Genomic DNA, 20,606 nt, shown 5'->3' on the forward strand with positions numbered 1-20,606 from the left:
ATTTACAACAAATACATATTGATATAGTCAAATAAATAAAAGGGTGTATAAAATTGAGCACAGTGACTTTCAAACGTGGCACCGTCATAGGATGCCACCTTCCCAGCAAGTCAGTTCGTAACATTTCTGCCCCGCTAGAACTGTTGTTATTGTGAAGTGTTAATGTCTAGGAGGAACAACGGATCAGCCGTGAACTTATAGAACATACAAGCTCACAGAACTTGACTGCCAAGTTCTGAAACGCAAGCTCCCTGCCATTGGTCTCTGGAGCAGTGGAAATGCGTTCCCTGGAGTGAGGAATCATGCTTCACCATCTGGCAGTCCGATGGACAAATCTGGGTTTGGCAGATGCCAGGAGAACGCTACCTGCCAAATGCATATGGTCAACTGTAAAGTTTGGTGGAGGAGGAATAATGGTTTGGTGCAGTTTTTCATGGTTCGGGCTTGGCCCCTTAGTTTCAGTGAAGGGAAATCTTAACGCAACAGCATACAATGACATTCCAGACGATTCTGTGCTTCCAACTTTGTGGCAATAGTTTGGGAAAGGCCCTTTCCTGTTTCAGCCTGACAATGCCCCTGTGCACAAAGCAAGGTCCATGCAGCAATGGATTGTCAAGATCGGTGTGGAAGAACTTGACTGGCCTCCACAGAGCCCTGAACTTAACCCAATCAAACACCTTTGGGATGAATTGGAATGCCAACTGTGAGCCAGGCCTATTCGCCCAACATCAGTGCCTGATCTCACTAATGCTCTTGTGGTTGAATAGAAGCATGTCCCTGCAGCAATGTTCCAACATCTAGTGGAAAGTGTAGAGGCTGTTATGGCATCAAAGGGGGGACCAACTCCATATTAATGCCCATGATTTTGGAGTGAGATCTTGGTCTTTCCATGACAGACTGACCAGGTGAATCCAGGTGAAAGCTATGGTCTCTTTTTGATGTCAATTTTTATATCCACTTCAATCAGTGTAGATGAAGGGGAGAAGACAGGTTAAAGAGGGATTTTTAAACGTTGAGAGAATTGAGACATGGATTGTGTATCTGTGCCATTCACAGGGTGAATGGGCAAGACAAATTACCCTCTAATGGCCACATGGGTGGAATGTTATAAAAAAAAATCATAATCTCATAATTAATAAACATTATTTTAAATAAACTGCCGAAAGTCCTGTGTTTCTATGTCAAACGGTTTTGTTATTTAAGTCTTCTGTGATGTATATAAAGTGGTATATTGGGATGCAAACATGAAATTGAATGCATTTCAACTGCTGTCTTCTTTTTTTAAAGCCCATAACCATGTGTTCGAGCTGTATACCTTTGTTTCAATGTAGATTCTTTTAACTTCCAAGAATCACGTTATGTGACCCTGACCACTGTAGTGAAAAGTTATTAAGTGCCAATGAACAGGGAATGGTAGTAAGTGCTGGGTGTCAAGAACTGCCACGCTGGTGGGTTTTTCATGCTCAACAGTTTCCCGTGTAACAAGAATGGTCCATCACCCAAAGGACATCCAGCCAACTTGACTCAACCATGGGAATGGGCCAGAATCTCTGTGGAAAGCTTTCGACATCTTGTAGAGTCCATGCCCCAATGCATTTAGGCTGTTCTGAGGGCAGAAAGGGGTGCAATGCAATATTAGGAAGGTGTTCCTAATGTTTTGTACATTCACCATATATTACTTAGTTTAATGTGTCCAACTATGTGTCAAGTGGTCTCAACGCCTCAAGACGCTATTTTAAATCTTGGGACAAATAATACAGACAGAAGCAAATCTGTATCCTCTTAGTACTTTCCCCCGAATTCTCTACGCTATGTTTTAGGTGACATTACTAGCCACTCTCTGGATGGTTCGGAAACCTGTCTCCTCAGTCCTCCACAATGAATCACAAACTTTGAATGTTGTGTCTTTGTTCTTTTTTTGTTGGCAAGCCCACAATGGGTTTGGTGGTTGAAGAGTGTGTGCCTCTGTCAGACAAGAACTGAATGGACAAGCAAGTAATTACCAAACCTGTCTAAGCGACAATAGCTGACTGGCTTTCTTCCCCCCCGTACTCCGACAGTAGGGCACAGACAGGAAGTCCTGTTGCATTGTTGGAGAATAAAAGCTGCCTGTGTGATGACTCTGGGAGAAGTGACTCACACTCAAGAGAGTGAGGGTGGGATTGGGGGTGAGGAGAAAGGTTGTTTAGATCGGGTGTGTGGGGGGCGAGAAGTATGTTGGAGAGGTATGTTGTGTGAGTGTGTGTATATGCGCGTGTATGTGTATGTGTTTCAACACTACAATAAAGCCAACTTGTAAAACGATGGAATCACAATAATTGGTAAGTAAACCGGACAAAGAAATGTGAAAAAGTTTAGTTAAACTGTTAAAACTAGTTGGCCAAACAATTTTCCCATAGTGTTTTGGATCAATGTTGTTTTATGTTTTGGCTAAATGTGCACACCCAAGTTTCACTACAGAAGGTGGCGTTTCAACTCATTGAGATCTCTGAACGTACATGTTAAAACTGGGTTTCCTGATCCTTTGTCCAGGAGCTTCCCTTTACTAACTTGCACCGGAGGCCATTGAAGGACATTTCATACAGAACAGCGTGGTTTTGCATATATTATTGAACTGATAACATTCGCTTGTGTGTCTTGAGTGAGCTGGCAAGTAATAGTTAGCGCTAGCTAGCCCGTTCTGAATTGTGGAATCACAGAGAAAAATGGTCAGTTCCGGTCTAGTTAAGAGCAGGCTCTCCCATAGACACGAATGAAATAGCAGCTGGGTCTGGTCTACTTAGTTCATTGACTTCGATTGCAACAGAAAACAATTAGGGAGTAGGATGTCTCACTTCCTCTTCCATCTTTGTTGTAGCTACAGTTGAAGTCGGAAGTTTACATACACATTAGCCAAATACATTTAAACTCAGTTTTTGACAATTCCTGACATTTAATCCTACAAACAATTCCCTGTTTTAGGTCAGTTAGAGCACCACTTTATTATTATAATTTTTTTTTTTGAATTTGAATGTATTTTTTAGAAGGAGGATCAGCTTAATATTGCGGAAAGAATGTTTCTTCCAATGTAATTGTCTGCATCATTTCCAATCCCCCATATTTTTTGGTTAAATATATCCATACACACATGCATACATACATATACACATGTATACATACACATACCTATGTAGACATACATACTTTTTTAAAGAATATACCTTTATTATTATTCCCCGCTAACTCTACCGCCGATCCCCCAATTGGAGTAAACTAATAAACACTTCTGCTTTTACCTTCAATTTATACATCTTATACACATTTTACAGACACAGTCTACTTTACAATAGTTCTCTCTTGTTTGTTCTTAGTCCTTCCTCTTTTTCTGATGTCCATCCAGTTTGATTTCTATTTGTAACTATGCTATTTCACAGAAGTTCCGAACCTATATATATTCTACAGATCCCGTATGCTTTACATTGTTTATGTTGTTATTAGTCCCACCCTTCAGCTCCATTCAACCTCTCCCATCTCTCAACATCATCCATTTCGGGTTTCTATTTGCCATATATTTGTGCTGTGATGCTTCACAAAATAATTGAACCTTCCTATTCTCGTGGATTATACAGAGTGTAAATTAAAAATAAACATTTTTGCTAACATATTTATTATATTATTGATTGATTGACTATGGATTTTCAAATCACCCAGTATTGCTGTCGGCAGCGTTAGTTCTAGGCAAATGTTGCAATTCTTCAGCCATTCCTGGACCTGTGACCAAAAACGCGGTACATATGGACAATACCAAAATAAATGAGTTAATGTCTCTGCCTCCTCACAGCAGAATCTGCAGTATCAATTCATAAACCATGTGCCATGGAATGGGTACATCAAAAATCTCTTCCCAAATATTTTTCAATTTATGTGGCACAGCTGTCAGTTTTTTGGTCCTTAAATGAAATTGGTATATGTTTTTATTTATCACACTTTTCTTTAACCATTTATGTTCTTTAATACAGGGCCGACATACAAGTTCCTTACTTTTTTCCCCTTCTACTCGCCTCTTCCATTTTTGTGGTAATGCTGCAATTAATTGGTTGTAATTTTTGGTAGAGCAGACATTTCCATATGTCTGTGGTAGCTGCATGTGTGACATAACTCCACCAGTCCTATTTATGATATCATTCACTAATATGATACCTTTTTTAAACATTTCTTCAATGAATACAGTTTTTTATTATCAATTAGTACATTTGGATTTAACCACACTATTTGTTGTACTATTTGTTCTGTCCTTTCAGGTGGATTAAACTGAAATTGCAACCAACTTTCGAAGGCTTGTTTAAAAAATAAAGATATGTTGGAGATTATTTCCTTTTCAAACAACCAAAAGTGAGCCGGTGTAATCTGAATAAAGGGGAAAAGGCCCTTCCTGAATATAGGATGAGACATTCATACCAATTGACTAGAGAACCAGTTTGGATTTAAGTATAACTTTTGTATGACTGATGCCTTTCAGTGAGAGGTCTAATGCTTTAATATTTAATCATTTCTGCCCACCAAATTCATATTTGTTATATAAATAGGCCCTTTTAATTTTATCTGGCTTGCCGTTCCAAATGATTTATAATTTAAAAAGCAGGTGTAAGCAAAACCATGAGCAAATAGGTAAACTGTGATATAACTAAGGAGTTAATCAGGGTGATTTTTCCACAAATAGACAGGTATTTTCCTTTCCATGGTAGCAAGATCTTATCTATTTTTGCTAACCTTCTATAAACATTTATTGGAGTGAGATCATTTCTTTCTTTTGGGATTTGTATACCGAGTATGTCCACATCTCCGTCAGACCATTTAATTGGTCAACTAAATGGTAATGGGAAATGTGCATTTTTTAGTGATCCAATACTTAATATGGTACATTTATCAGAATTTGGTTTTAATCCAGAGAGGATAGCAAAAGTATCTAGATCCTCTAAGAGGCCGTGGAGAGACTCCAATTGTGGATAAAAAAATAATAATCATCAGCGTACAATGATACCTTAGTTTTTAAGCCACGGATTTGTAATCCCTTAATATTATTGTTTGATCTAATCTTAGCAGCTAACATTTCGATGGCAAAAATAAATAGATATGCCGATAGTGGACAACCTTGTTTTACTCCTCTAGATAGTTTCAAACTTTCAGAGATGTAGCCATTATTTATTATTTTATACCCAGGGTTACTATACATAACCTTAATCCATTTTATAAGAGATTCCCCAAAATTGAAATATTCTAGGCATTTATATATAAACTCCAGTCGTACTTTATCAAAAGCCTTTTCAAAATCAGCTATGAAAACCAGGCCTGGTGTCTGATATTCATAGTAATCTATTGTTTCCAGTACTTGTCTTATATTATCTCCAGTGTATCGTCCATGTAAAAAACCTGTCTGATTAGAATGAATAATATCTGACAATACTTTTTTAATTCTATGTGCCAAGCATTTTGCTAGGATTTTTGCATCACAACACTGAAGTGTAAGAGGTCTTTATATATACCTGTCACGTTCTGACCTTTATTTCCTTTGTTTTGTCATTATTTCGTATGGTCAGGGCGTGAGTTGGGGTGGGCAGTCTATGTTTGTTTTTCTATGATTTGGGGGGATTTCTATGTTTCGGCCTAGTATGGTTCTCAATCAGAGGCAGGTGTCATTAGTTGTCTCTGATTGAGAATCATACTAAGGTAGCCTGGGTTTCACTGTTTGTTTGTGGGTGATTGTCTATGTCTATGTCAGTTGCTTGTGTTCAGCACATTATAGCTTCACATTCGTTTATTGTTTTGTATTCAGTGTTCAGTGCTTTCTTTAATTAAAGCATCATCATGAACACATACCACACTGCATTTTGATCCGCTTCATACGACGGTCGTGACAATACCACTTGGGTCCTGTTTCAGTAATAATGATATCAGACCTTCTTGTTGCGTGTCTGATAATCTACCATTTATATAGGAGTGGTTAAAACAAGCCAATAATGGTCCTTTGAGTATACCGAAAAAAGGTTTTGTATACTTCCACTGGTATGCCATCCAGCCCTGGAGTTTTCCCATCCTTAAAGACCCCAATTGCCTCAAGCAGTTCCTCCTCAGTAATTTGGCCTTCACATGAGTCTTTCTGTAACATATATTAATTTTACATTATTATTAGGGGAAAAAACATACAATTAGTTTTAGTTAGTGGAGATGGAGGAGCCTGAAATGAAAACATATTCTTAAAGTACTTTACTTCCTCTTTCAAAATATCATTTGGCGAATCATGCGTGACTCCATCATTTGAAACAAGTTGTAATACATCTTTTGGTAGCATTTCTATATTGAAGATTGAAAAATAATTTGGTGCATTTTTCCCATATTCCATCAAGTTCGCTTTATTATTATAATATATTACACTAGATATTTCTTGAATAAGTTCCTCTAACTTATTCTGTGCCTCTATAGTACAGTTTTTTATTGCTATCTAACTGTACTGTTAGTCCTTCAATTTGCTTTGTTAATATGGACTCTTGATCTAAATTGCTTTTGTTTTATAGATGAGTACTGAATTGCATGGCCTCTAAAGGCACATTTAAAAGTGTCCCATACAGTAAGGGGATCTGCTGTAGCTATGTTATGTCTGAAAAAGTCAGTTATAAATTCTTCTGTCCTAGTTCTAAACAATTTATCATCTAGTAGGCTTTAATTAAATTTCCAATATCCTCGCCTACGTGGAAATTCTGTAAGAGTAACATATATGCCAATTATGTGATGATCCGACCGCATTCTGTCCCCTATCAACACTTTTTAACTTTTGGTGCCAGAGAGAATGGTATAAGAAAGTAGTCAAGGCGACTAGCTTGATTAAGCCTCCGCCATGTATATTTCACTAGGTCAGGGTATTTAAGTCTCCATAGATCCACTAATTCCAATATATCCATGACATTCATGATTTCCTTAAGTGCCTGAGGGTGATAGTTTGTAGTGTGATTTCCTTTCCGTCCATAGAGATATTTAAGACCATATTAAAATCTCCCACCATAATAATAGTGTCTAGTGTTGCTTGTAGAGTTGATAAATTCTTATATATATTTTCAAGGAAGCTTGGATCATCATTATTCGGACCGTATAGGTTAATAAGCCATATCTGTTTATTGTCCAATAACATATTTAAAATAATCCATCTACCTTGAGGATCTGTTTGGACAATTTCCACATTTGGATCAAAATTATTGCTCAAAATTGATGGTGAAAAAATTGATTTATCAAAATTAAAACCATCACCCCTTTTGAATTTCTTTGCCCATAGGAAAGGTATATTTTGTCCCCCCAGTTCTTTTTCCACAAAACTTAATCTAAAACTGTTGAATGGGTTTCCTGTAAACAATAGATATTATATTCCTTCTCTTTTAGCCAGGTAAATACTGATCGTCTTTTCTTATTATCTGCTATGCCATTACAATTGTAACTGGCTATACTTATTTCACCACCTATCATAATGAGACACAACTTTACATTATTTTTTATCAAAATATATTTTTGTAAACGTGCCATTAAAAAGTAACATGATGATTGAGTGTCTATATAGCTGTACCATGACCTTTGCATTTCTACTAAGTAAACCTCCAATTGGTCCCTGCTATACCACCCGCTAAAAGCCCTCCTCATCCCGAGTTGGGTTGTCACACAGTGCCATTTACCGAATTGAAGTAGATTAACTGCCAAATGCATTTCCATCGCCCTCACCTCAATTTGTATTATATATAGCTGTGGATCAACCTCTATTGTCCCGAACATCTTTTACTCCTTCGCAACAGTTGTGGGATGCACACATACACCCACACACACTCAACCCATACCCCAACGCAACCATGAGCTCACTTACTCAACAATTGCACCACCACAGAGCCCAACTCAAGAAAGGTCTTAATTTACAAATGCCCTTGCAGTTGCAGCTGCACGAAGAGGCCTGCAAGACCACACAAAAAAATAGGCCAAAATGTAGAGATTTTATTTACCATTGTCACATCCTAGATGATGGAGGTCAAACGTACACCTTTTCCCTGAAACACCCACAATACGGTCACCCATATTGACCGTATTCCCAAGCATCCCATGCAGTCCGACTTGATTCTGTGCTACTAGGGTCACAATAATAAACCCCCTCTCTGAATGTCCAAGTGTGACCCCCTCCACATGGGTTACTGCAGCTAGTGTTGCCAGCACTGCCACTGCCTGGGTGGGGGCACCCCACCGGAATCCCCACCGGCTAGGTACAAGGTCATCAAGGATCTCATTAGCAGCTTTGAGAATGTCATTGTGTAGTATGCTCTCCCTTTTGGGGGCTTTGGCTTTGCAGGACCAACCCTGCCAATCAGGCTCAGAATCTTGAGGGGGCAGTGCTGCTCTTAGTCGCTGACCATCATTTGGCTGCATACAGACCGCTTACAGCATACACATAAAACAGTTAGGGACAGTTAGTTATCTCCTTAGTATCTGGGTCCTTCAGGTGGGTGTCTATGGTATAGGGTCATGGACCGTACCATTAAAATAGGATCATACATAAATAATTAGATATAATTTATTTAAAAAATGTAGTTCCCCATGATAGGACAACAACAAATCAAATGTACCATCCATTTTAAAACTGTTCCACCATGATAAGACATATAATTCATCATAAAAGTATATCCATCATCTGAACAACATTGAAATCCTTCTCATACCCAGGCCCACAGCAATACATTGGCTCTGGGATATGCAACCATTTCATTACTCACTCACTCAACTTTCCAAACCTTACAAATAAAAATAAACATACACCACGCCATCCACACATACTGTGCTTTCTGTTTACTTCGTTTTTATTTTCACTATGTTGAATTAGTGCTTGTGTGAGCACCACTTTATTATAAGAATGTGAAATGTCAGAATAATAGTACAGAGAATAGTTTATTTAAGCATTTATTTCATTCATCACATTTCCAGTGGGTCAGAAGTTTACATACACTTAATTAGTATTTGTTAGTATTGCCTTTAAATTGTTTAACTTGGATCAAACATTTCGGGTAGCCTTCCACAAGCTTCCCACAATGAGTTGGGTGAATTTTGGCCCATTCCCCCTGACAGAGCTGGTGTAACTGTAGGCCTCCTTGCTCACACACGCTTTTTCAGTTCTACCTGCAAATTTTCTATGGGATTGAGGTCTGGGCTTTGTGATGGCCATTCCAATACATTGACTTGTTGTCCTTAAGCCATTTTTCCACAACTTTGGAAGTTCACTTGGAAGACCCATTTGACACCAAGCTTTAACTTCCTGACTGACGCCTTGGGATGTTGCTTCAATATATCCATATTTAATTTAAATTTAATTTTAAATGTAATTTATTTTTATTTTTAATTTAACCTTTATTTAAACAGGAAGGGCTCATTGAGATTTAAAATCTATTTTTCAAGAGCGTCCTGGCCGAGATAGGCAGCACCAAGTCATTACAACAATTACAGACAAACAACATGAAAAACTACAAGTAATCTAGTAAAATCCATAGAATTCACAAGAGTATAACAAAATCAAAAACAGCTAATTAAAAACATTGACAGGTCAGGGAATTAGTCTCAAGATCCTTCATCAGTTATTTAAAAATACCAATCGGGACAAGTTCTTCCAGTTTAAAAGTATTTTGTAGGCATTCCAAGACGATGGCGTAGAGTACATAAAAGCTTGTTTACCAAATTCAGTTCGGACATTTGGAACAGTTAGCAGGATAAAGTCCAGCAAACGAAGAGAGTACCCACCACATTTCCGAACAATAAAAATGGCCAAATAAAAAGGTAGTAAACACAAAATGGCTTTGTAAATAAAAGTATACCAGTGCCTGAGCCTACGAGTGACTAGAGAAGGCCAGCCAACCTTGGTATACAAAGTGCAGTGGTGCGTAAGGGTTTTGCAGTTTAAAACAAATCTCAAAGTGCCATGGTAAAAGGTGTCAATTGATCTCAAACACTGAGCGGAAGCATTCACATATAAAATATCCCCATAGTCAGTAAAGAAAACTTTAAGCTTGTCTCTCAGTTAGGCTTCTCTCAGTTAACACTTGTGTTGTCAAAAATGTGTTTAAACAGCAGAGAAAACACCCTAAATTGTATTTTTTCAACTTCAAATTTGATTACTTTTCCTAGTGACCCCAACAATATAAAAAATGAAACATCTCATTTGTTCATATTTCCATGAAGCTGTACACCACCAGGGTACAAATATTGTCTTAGGATCATTTTTCACCCTGCAGTAAAAAAATCATTTACAACCACAAAAACCACAAAGATACACACGCACCCACACAATGATAAATTGAGATTATGTGTGCTACTGATTGAACTAAGAAAAAACGAAAATGTTTTGTGCGTGTGCAGCATCACCCCTCCCTCCACGACCCTACACATGACTCAAGTTCCCAGACAAAATCAGCAGCATTTCAGACAAAATAAACATTTCTTGAAAGCATTGTTTACTAATGGGAATGCAGTCAGTTGCTGCAGACGACAGTCCCTCCAGTTCTCTCTTTGCTGAAGCCATGAGTGCACATTTCAGTGCCCAACAGGTCGTAGATCTGATTATTTTCAGATTCTGATAGAGGAATTCTAAATTCCTTTATGTTTTATTGCCAAAATCAATTTCGCACTCGTTCCTAATTCATTAATGAGGTGTAAGTTCATTAATTATGCATGAAGTAGATCGAGACCAGTCTTAAAAGCCAGGTAAGAGCGTTTTATTCCAGAGAGTAGTAAATGCTTACACACATTTCCACAGGTTATAAACTGAAAATGACGTCAGCGTTTTCCAAACGTTCCATTTCACAAACAGAGGGCCCCTCTAGCTCTTGAGCCCTTGCGTTATCACGAAGTCAAAGCCAGTCAGCATAAATCAACATTCCCGACAATCTGGAGATGGCCCGTTCCCACCACCTGGAGATTTGTACAACTGAATGAACTAAGGAACAGACCTTCATTGTTACTAACTCCTGACTACATTATATACAATTGGGAAAGGGAGCAAGAGAGAAAATTAACATGTACAGTACATTATAGCATTTGGAGTAGTCAGTTCTGATTGGAATGTATACATAATTAGTCATTTCAACCATCATTTCCTCTATCAGATTCCCAGGAGGAACAAGACAACAATGTTTTTGAAGAGGGGGAGGTATTTGAAGAAGACTGGGAAGAATTACAACCCAGAGCATGATGCATCATCTTCAGATGAAGAAGAAATCCTGCAAGCTGAAAGAGAGACATTTCTGTCAAAGAACAGCAAAATAACATGGTCCTTGTCACCATTTGACAACCAAGGCAGAATGGCAGCACAAAATGTCATAAGGATAACCCCAGGGCCCACAAGGACATCGCCTCAACATTCTACATGTTCATCACAGCAGCCATCGAAAAAATCATCACAGAGATGACAAATTTGGAGGGTTTCCATGTATATGGAGACAACTGAAAGAAGATGGGTGAGATTGACCTGCATGCATACATAGGGCTGCTAATATTAGCAGGTGTGTATAGGTCCCAGGGCAAGGCTAAAGGTAGTCTCTGTGATGCAGAGTTGAAGGGCGATTTTCCATGCCACCGACGCCACTGAAAGTCTTCCACACTTTCTCAAGAATGCTATGATTTCATAACCATGAGTCAAGACCTGCAAGACGTGTGAGAGACAAACTGGTGGCCATAAGAGAGGTCGGGAAGTGGGTGGAGCATCTGCCGTATCTCTACAACCCTGGGCCTGAAGTAACAGTGGATGAGCAACAGGTTCCATTCAGTGGTATATTTTTTATTTTCTTGTCAGTAATGTAAGTGATTTTCATTGTTGTTTCATTGATTTATATGATTGTTTTCTGTGACACTGATACTAACTACTGATAGTAATATCTTTTGTCAAAAGGTCGCTGTCCTCTCTGGCAGTATTTGCCCGGCATGCCAGCAAAGTTTGGCATCAAGATATGGGTGGCCTGTGACGCACAATCCAGCTATGCTTGGAAGATGCAAGTTTACACAGGGAAGCCGACCAGTGGAGGCCCAGAGAAGAGCCAGAGGATGCGCGTTGTGCTTTATGTGACAGATGGTCTGAGGGGGCGTAATGTCACGTATGAAAATTTCTTCACCTCTTATGAACTCAGCCAGCAGCTCCTGAAGAGGAAGATCACCATGATTTCAATTAAGCTGCTTTATTTTAGGGGTTTTAGTGAAGGCGGGTTATTTGTGACCCTTAGGACAAGGGAAGTGTACAGAATGTTAAGACTACAAGGGTTAAAAAAAAATATGTCAATACTTTGCCCCTTGATAACCAGCGCACTTCTGTTTGTTGTAAAAGCGTTACCTGATCGCTGTCCATATCATTACAGAATGCAGAAAATACATGAGAATTCAGGGGCCTTGCTTTAACAAAGTTGACCATTTACACTGTAGTGTCCAAAACCTCTTTCAAGCTGTCAGGCATTCCCTTGGCAGCAAGAGCCTCTCTGTGGATGCTGGCATGTACTTGTGACGTCGGGAGCAACTGCTTGCACATGCGTTACCACTCCACTATGTCTCCCTGTCATTAATTTGCGCCATCAGTACAGATACGAACACATCTTCACCACCAAAGTCCATTTGATGTCACAAAGCTGTCCAGTTCTTTTAAAAACATCCTCTCATGTCGTCCTGGTTTTCAGTGTTTTGCAGAAGAGGATGTCTTACTTAACCTCATAGTCTACCAATACCGGATCCGGGTTCGTGACTACCGCTCAAGCTCATTAGCATAACGCACAATGCGAAAAAATATTCCTAAAAATATTTAACCTCCACACATTAACAAGTAAAATAGCTCAAATGAAAGATAAACAAGTTGTTTATCTACCCAGCAAGTCAGATTTCTAAAATGTTTTACGGCGAAAACATAGCACATATTTATGTCAAATCACCACCGCAGACATAGCTCATTAGCATAGCCAAGTAGGAAAAAATATGCAATCAACAAACGCAGGATTAAAAAATATATATTTTCACTAACCTTTTGAAATCTTCATCAGATGACAGTAATATAACATGTTACACAGTACATTCATTTTGTTTTCAATAATCTGCAATATATATCCATAAATCTCTGTTTACAATGACGCATCATTCAAAAAATGCTACTAAAATGTCAGGAGAAATTAAATAGCTCCGGCAGATAACGTCAGCTAACAAGGAATACACATCATAAACTTTGACTAAATGTGCATGTTTTACATATGTATAGGAAGATACACTTCTTCTAAATGCAATCGCTGTGTTACATTTATTTTTAACGTTACAGGATGCGTTCACTAGGCTATACTATGAGACAGTGCTCAAAAAGTAGCATTCTGGCTCCTCTACCTTGGAGTCGACAGAAACCCAAAATTAACACATAAATATTCCCTTACCTTTGCTGTTCTTCCATCAAAAGACCTGGAAGGGATTATACTTACCAAAACAGCGTTTAGTTTTCAAGTCTGCGTCTTTCGGTTCTCAAAATAGCCACATTTCGGTCGAAATGTAGGCAAAATTCAAGTGGATGAGCACCAAAACGTTGAAATTATATATTATATGTCGAGTTAACTTGTCAAACTAACTTCATAATCAAGCTTTAACATGTTATAAAGGTGTACAGCGATTTTGAGAACGAACAGAAACACAGGCACCGTTCAATCGATCTTGGAAAAAAGAGAGGACTTGACCATTGCGCACAGAAAAGTGACCATTTTTTTTGAGTGACTGGGAGCTTACCGCATGCTCAAACTCTCGCGAGCGGGCGATTCTCACAATGAGAAGCCCCATTGAAAGCTGAGACCGCGCTGAACACGTAGGGACTCTTCCCAGAGCTGTGACTGTTTGGGGAGGGTGTTTGCGATGACGTTAAAGGTGGACCAACTTTTCAGATGACAAGAGATAGTTTGGCAGAATGCATGTTCTGAGAGTTCTGCTTTACATAGAGACAAAATTTAAACGGTTTTAGAAGCTTTAGAGTGTTTTCTATTCGATAATATTTTTTCTATGCATATATTAGCAATTTTGGGGAAAAATATTTTCAGTTTACTATGGGCACGCACTTTCTCCAAAAGGGGCAGTATAGAGCAAGAGTTCTAAGAGGAACCTCTTAGAACTCCACATAATATAATAATAATATATGCCATTTAGCAGACGCTTTTATCCAAAGCGACTTACAGTCATGTGTGCATACATTCTACGTATGGGTGGTCCCGGGAATCGAACCCACTACCCTGGCGTTACAAGCGCCATCCCGGATCCGGGATCGTGACTACAGCTCAAGCTCATTACCATAACGCATAATGCAAAACAAAATTCTTAGAAATATTTAACCTCCACACATTAACAAGTCCAATAGCTCAAGTGAAAGATAAACACCTTGTTCATCTACCCAGCAAGTCAGATTTCTAAAATGTTTTACGGCGAAAACATAGCACATATTTATATTAGATCACCACCGAAACAAAAGGCAAGCGGCGGCCATTTTGTCCCAAAAAAAATAAAATTTAAAAGTAGGATTAAAAAATAAATAATTCATCTTCATCAGATGACAGTAATATTACATGTTACACAGTACATTTCATTTTTTTTTCAATAATATGCCATTTATATCCATAAATCTCTGTTTACAATGACGACATTTCAAAAAATGCTACTCAAATGTCAGGAGAAATGATGATAGCTCCGACAGATAACGTCAGATAACAAGCAATAAACATGACTAAATATACGTTCTACATATATTTACAAAGATACACTTCTTCTTAATGCAACCGCTGTATTACATTTATTTTTAACGTTACAGACATCGTTCACTGGGCTATACTATGAGTCGGCGCTCAGATATTAGCAGTATGTCTCCTCTACGTTTGGAGTCCACAGATACCCAAAATAACCACATAAATTTTCCCTTACCTTTGATGTTCTTCCATCAGAAGACGTAGAAGGAGTCATACTTACCCAATACATCGTTTGGTTTCACGTTGTGTGTCTCTGTATTAGCACATGTTAACAGCTTCGGCTGAAATGCATCCAAAATTACTTCTGGTCCAGCACTCTTGCGCATCAAAACTTCAATTTACATATTATATGTCCACTAAACTGGTCAAACAATGTGAAAAATCGAGCTTTATGATGTTTTTAGCATGTAGAACAAAGATCAGCGCGAACAGACAATCCGGCTTCAAATGCTGGATCATGGAAAAGAACGTACTCCAAATCGGCCGCGCGCAATAGAGTGCCTGTTTTTCAGAGGGACACGAGCAATTTCGCCCGCCAAACGTCGAGGGCTCGTGGGATTCTCACAATGAACGTGCCATTTGAAAGCAGGCATCGCGCTGAAAAGATAGAGACTGTTCCTGGATCGGTAGCTGCCTGGGAAGGGTGGGAGCCATGACGTCAAAGTTGACCCAACTTTTCTCTTCACAAGAGAGAGTTTGGGAGAAAGGCTGCCCTGAGAGTTCTGCTTTACATACAGACATAATTTAAACGGTTTTAGAAACTTTAGAGTGTTTTCTATTCAATAATAATTTTTATATGCATATATTAGCAATTTTGGGCAAAAATATTTTCAGTTTACTATGGGCATGCACTTTCTCCAACGGGGGCAGTATAGAGGGGTAGTCTTAATTAAGCTTAATAAGTTTCGCAGGTTCCGATATCCTTTTGCAATAAAAAAATCACGGTCCTTGTCTTTGATATTATACCAACTACGGGGGTATGTAATCTCGCTGAGACCTACTTCCCAGGCCTCTGATAAGTCTATAGGCTTTGGAAAATTGGTTATATAATTCAAACTCTTGATTATTACGATATATATGTGCAGACGCACTACGGGGGAGAGTTAGGTAGAAGCCGCTGTGTTCCATGATGGACTCCTGTGTACACCCAAATTATTGTGTATTTATCATGCATGAGGGTTTAAGTTAACCCCCGATGCCTCCACCACATCGTGCTCTAATACCCAACTGTTGAACTTTTGGGGCCAGTTTTTCCAGCAGACCAGCACCCATTTTTTACCCTTTTCTCTCTTTTGATCTAGAATCTCCTCCACGTGAAAGCCTTTGTCTTTACCCAACTGTATCTTCTGTAATTCCTTCTCATAAAAAGATCCCTCTAAAAGTTCCCCATCATAATCTTTTAATTTGTTGCCTGGGGGTATGCCCGGCAGACATTCGGTAACGGTGAACAGCTGTAACCTTGCTCATATTTTTGGTCGAAAACACCCCTCAACGCACCAAGTCCCCCACTATGAATTTAAAATGTATTTTCTTACGGCGAAGGGGGAGCAAACCATACAGATTTTTAAAGACTTGAAAAGAGTTTTCAGAAGAGACCTCGGGAGGGTTTCATACGTATACTCTTATGGTAGCTGTTGTTGTACCCCTTTACTAAATCTTGAACTATATTGATATATCTATGCGTGTTGTGAGCTGTAAAATATCGACACATCCACTCCTTCAGAGTTCTGTTAAAGCATTCAACAACTGAAGCTTTCAAATCCGAGCCTGTAGCACAATGTACTATATTGTGCTTCTTCATGAGTTTCTGAAAAGTATAATAAAAAAAAAATACTTTCCGCCATCAGTCTGCACTTTCTTGGGGGCTCCTCCATCCTTCAAGATAGAGCCAAAGGCCAGGGTTACCTCTGCCCCGCTCTTATTTTTTACAAATGCTATTTTAGAGAAAATATCTTTAACCGTTAGCATGTAGCGATTTCCATCATTTTTATCTGCAAGGGCCTGCATGTCACATAGATACGCCTGAAATTGGGACAATGGTTGAGTAGAAAAAAACTGTATTTCTTGGAAATTGTTTTCTTACAGGTTTATGTAGAGTATGTGCATCCTGCTCTGATAACCACTCATTCACTTTAGCATCGCTTAACCGGCTACCTGTTTCTTCGGCTAAAGCTCTCTGTAAACACTCCTTACCCCCATAAGACCCTGGGTTAGAGGGATTATAATAAATGTTTTTCAACATCTGCTCTGCCATCCTTCTTGCCTCTCTGAGGTACAATAACGTTAATGAGCCACTTTCAAATAACGACAATTTCATTTTTGAAGTTTTATTTTAAGCATACATCAAAATGATTATGTATACAGACAATGCAGAATTTGTTGCTGGATACATGTCCCCATTTTCTCAACGATCACAGCATGCAACACCCTGTATATTTGGTTTAGATTACAGGCTTGTGTCGCTGAATTTTTAAAACACACACATCCGCTATATAAGTATATAAACAACAAATATGATACATGATACAATTAAATGGTGTTTCAAACAAATAAAGTAAAATATTAGACAAAGTTGTTTCTAGTTCTTCAGAATCATCCACAAGATGGGATACCAGTTGTGTACATTGTAGACTCTCGCCCGTATGTCGTACATGATTCATAATTAGTTCTATTTTCAGCACACGCTCTACATTAGCCCAGGCATTGTGGGTTGTGTAGAACGCTACATTGCTCACTTTATTTTCAATCATTTGCTGCATAACCTTTAAGTTCTCTCAAAAGAAAAAAAATATGTATTCTCTCTAACATCGTATACACATAGTTACCCATTGCTTTACATCTAAATAACAAATCACCACATGGTCTCTTGGGGTTTATTGAGACAGAAAGTCATCACATCAGCCACCACAGCTTCCCTGTATTTGTTATCGTCCACCAGGGTGTGTCGGATTTCTTTGAGTTTCTCGTGGATGTAGATCGCCTCCTTCAGTTCATGTAGGCAAGCCTCGGTTACCCCGTAAACTCTGGGGATAGACGGCACGAGACCCATAGACTCCAGGGCTCTGACCAGCGATGGTATAAACCTGCAGGACCAAAGTCTTTTTACCAGCACCTCAAAATGGTTGAAGAAGTAGTATCTTGGGGGGTCGTATAGGCATGGATGCCTGCGCTGGCTGGGGTGATTGATCTCATAACAGATGCATTTTTATTGTATATACTCTCCAATCACCACGTCTAAAAGCGTGGCTACAGAGGCCTTGATGGTGTCCACAAAAATAGTACTGACCACCTCATCAAGCACATCCTCAGGCTGTGTACATATAGGGGGTGTCGCGGGTCTTGCCAGGGGGGAGTAGAATGTTGGGCTGTGAGGTATAGAGTCATTAGGGTCTGGCCCCCATGATGTTTCGGAGTCCTGGTATGTAGTATGAATATCCATGGTATATGTGGAAATGAAGAACTGGAGGCTTTAAGGGCACTCCTTTTATTGTTGAACCAGTCCTTTGGGTATCAGGGCATGGTTAACGCAGCCAAGTACTTTGTTTTCTTCGGGGGATGACCCTTCTGAGGATGACCCTTATTGGGGCTCCTTTGAATCATAATCCTCAGCATTCGCATATATTAGGCACTTCCTTACAGGAACAATGCTCTGCCGCTGTTGGCTCTGTACAAAAAGAGCGTCCAACAACTAACATTTTCAATTCCATTAAATCACAACTTTTAAAAGGAATAAGCATGCGCAACCTAAAATCCCCAGGCCACCACCATGAATGTTTTGGTTGCGGGTTTCCTCGTTGCTGATATAGAACTCCACGCAGCCACATGGAAGTCCATTCTTTCTTTGTATTTTCACCCTGTGAAATACTCTTCCTGAGGAGTCAGGGGTAAATTCACAACGGGTCTCGTAGCCCGTGAACAAGCTATACCCCTTGGTGACAAGTCTCAGTTCTGGACACACAACCTTACGAAAAACCATCCAGTCTTCAAGCCCGTAGTCCACTCCTAAAGTCTGGTCGGTATATTCTTCTCAGTCGACTACCGTATAGAGGTTCACTCTACAGGCCAGGTAATCAAACTTTTACCCCCATTGCTGTCCATTAGACATCAGCACTTGATCTTTCAGCGCAGTTGCGGGCGGTATTTGGGTTCTATACACACTTAGAAACCGTTTTTTTTTGGCGCATCGTATATTGTGGCTTTATACTTTGCCCTTTCTCTATGTTTCAGCCGCGGTCCTGCTTCCTTTGTTACAGTCATCACAGCTTTGCCACTGATCACAAATTCCATGTTCATTTTAAAAATCTTATTATGTGTTCTGGGGCCGCATGTCTTGTTCTGGGCTTTATTTATAATGTGTCTGCCACACCCAATACCCCCGGACATTCCTGTTTCAAAGACAACAGCTGTAAGGTCAATAAAACATGGTGGGGGGGCCATACTCTTTGAAATGCCCCCAGTTCAAAGAGGTCCCCTCTAACAAGTGAGAACAGGGTGGCCATATATGGGCATAAACACGTGATCAGTTCCCGCCGGGATGTCCTGGTCGGATGCCCAAATATGGCCGTCTACTTTATTCTCTCTAAGGCTAAACTGAAAAACCTAACCTCTATCAAATAAAAAGATGGCGGAGCCGCAAAAGTACTTCTGTGCATGGGTGTTTATTTACATAATGAATCCGGAAGAAAAACAGTACTGCCATCCAAAGTATCCATTATGAGACACCTTAAAGCAATGCTGCCCCATCACCAGCTCAATCCAAAATTGTCCCCCCCCTTGAACTGAAAGAGAGGCTCATTTATTATAGGAAACGGATACTGACGGGAAGTAAGAATAAAGGGTAAAATGTATGTACTAAGATAGGAAATGTAACTTGTGTCATTGTTAACGTAGCTGATAACGGATCAGGGAGGCGCAATGAATGTGTGTGTTAGTGTACCAAACACTGCCCACAGCCATTGCACAATGACTCTCACAAACATACACATGTAACATGGTTTGCTCTATGATGCTCACGAGCTACACAAGAGTCATTAGAAGGTACAGGGTTATTTTACATAGAAAATCATCGAAAATCCCAGGACATAGTGTCTCTAATCCTGTAATAAGATACTGTAACCTGAAGGGGCACTGGAAGCCTGGTACGTGGTGCCGGCACTGGTGGTACCGGGCTGGTGACACGCACCTCGGGCGAGTGCAGGGAGCAGGAACAGGGCGTACTGGACCCTGGAGGCACACTGGAAGCCTGGTGTGTGGTGCCGGCACTGGTGGTACTGGGCTGGTGACACACACCTCAGGGTGAGGACGGGGAGCAGGCACAGGACGTACTGGACTGTGGAGGTGCACTGTAGGTCTGGAGTGTAGAGCTGACACAAACCGTCCTGGCCGGATGTCAAATTCAGGGCGCTGGCACAGGACGCACTGGGCTGTGCAGACTCACCGGAGACACAGTACGCAGAGCAGGCGCAGGATATCCTGGTCCAAGGAGTTATACTGGAGACCAGGAGCGCTAAGCCGGCACTCTATTTCCTGGCTGGATGCCCGCTCTACCGCATAACACTGTGCCTGACCAGTAACACGCTCCCCACAGTAAGCACAAGGATTAGGCTCAACGTAGAACACTTAAACAAACTAACAAAACAAACGTGCCGCAATAAATAACTAGTGCTGACATGCAACTACACATAGACAATAACCCACAAAGCCAAAATGGAAAATGGCAACCTAAATAGGATCCCCAATCAGAGACAACGATAAACAGCTGCCTCTGATTGGGAACAAATTCAGGCCACCATAGACCTACATTTACCTAGACAAACCAAAACC

The sequence above is a fragment of the Oncorhynchus keta genome, chromosome 37 (genome assembly GCF_023373465.1).
Source record: "Oncorhynchus keta strain PuntledgeMale-10-30-2019 chromosome 37, Oket_V2, whole genome shotgun sequence".
Lineage (NCBI taxonomy): Eukaryota > Metazoa > Chordata > Actinopteri > Salmoniformes > Salmonidae > Oncorhynchus > Oncorhynchus keta.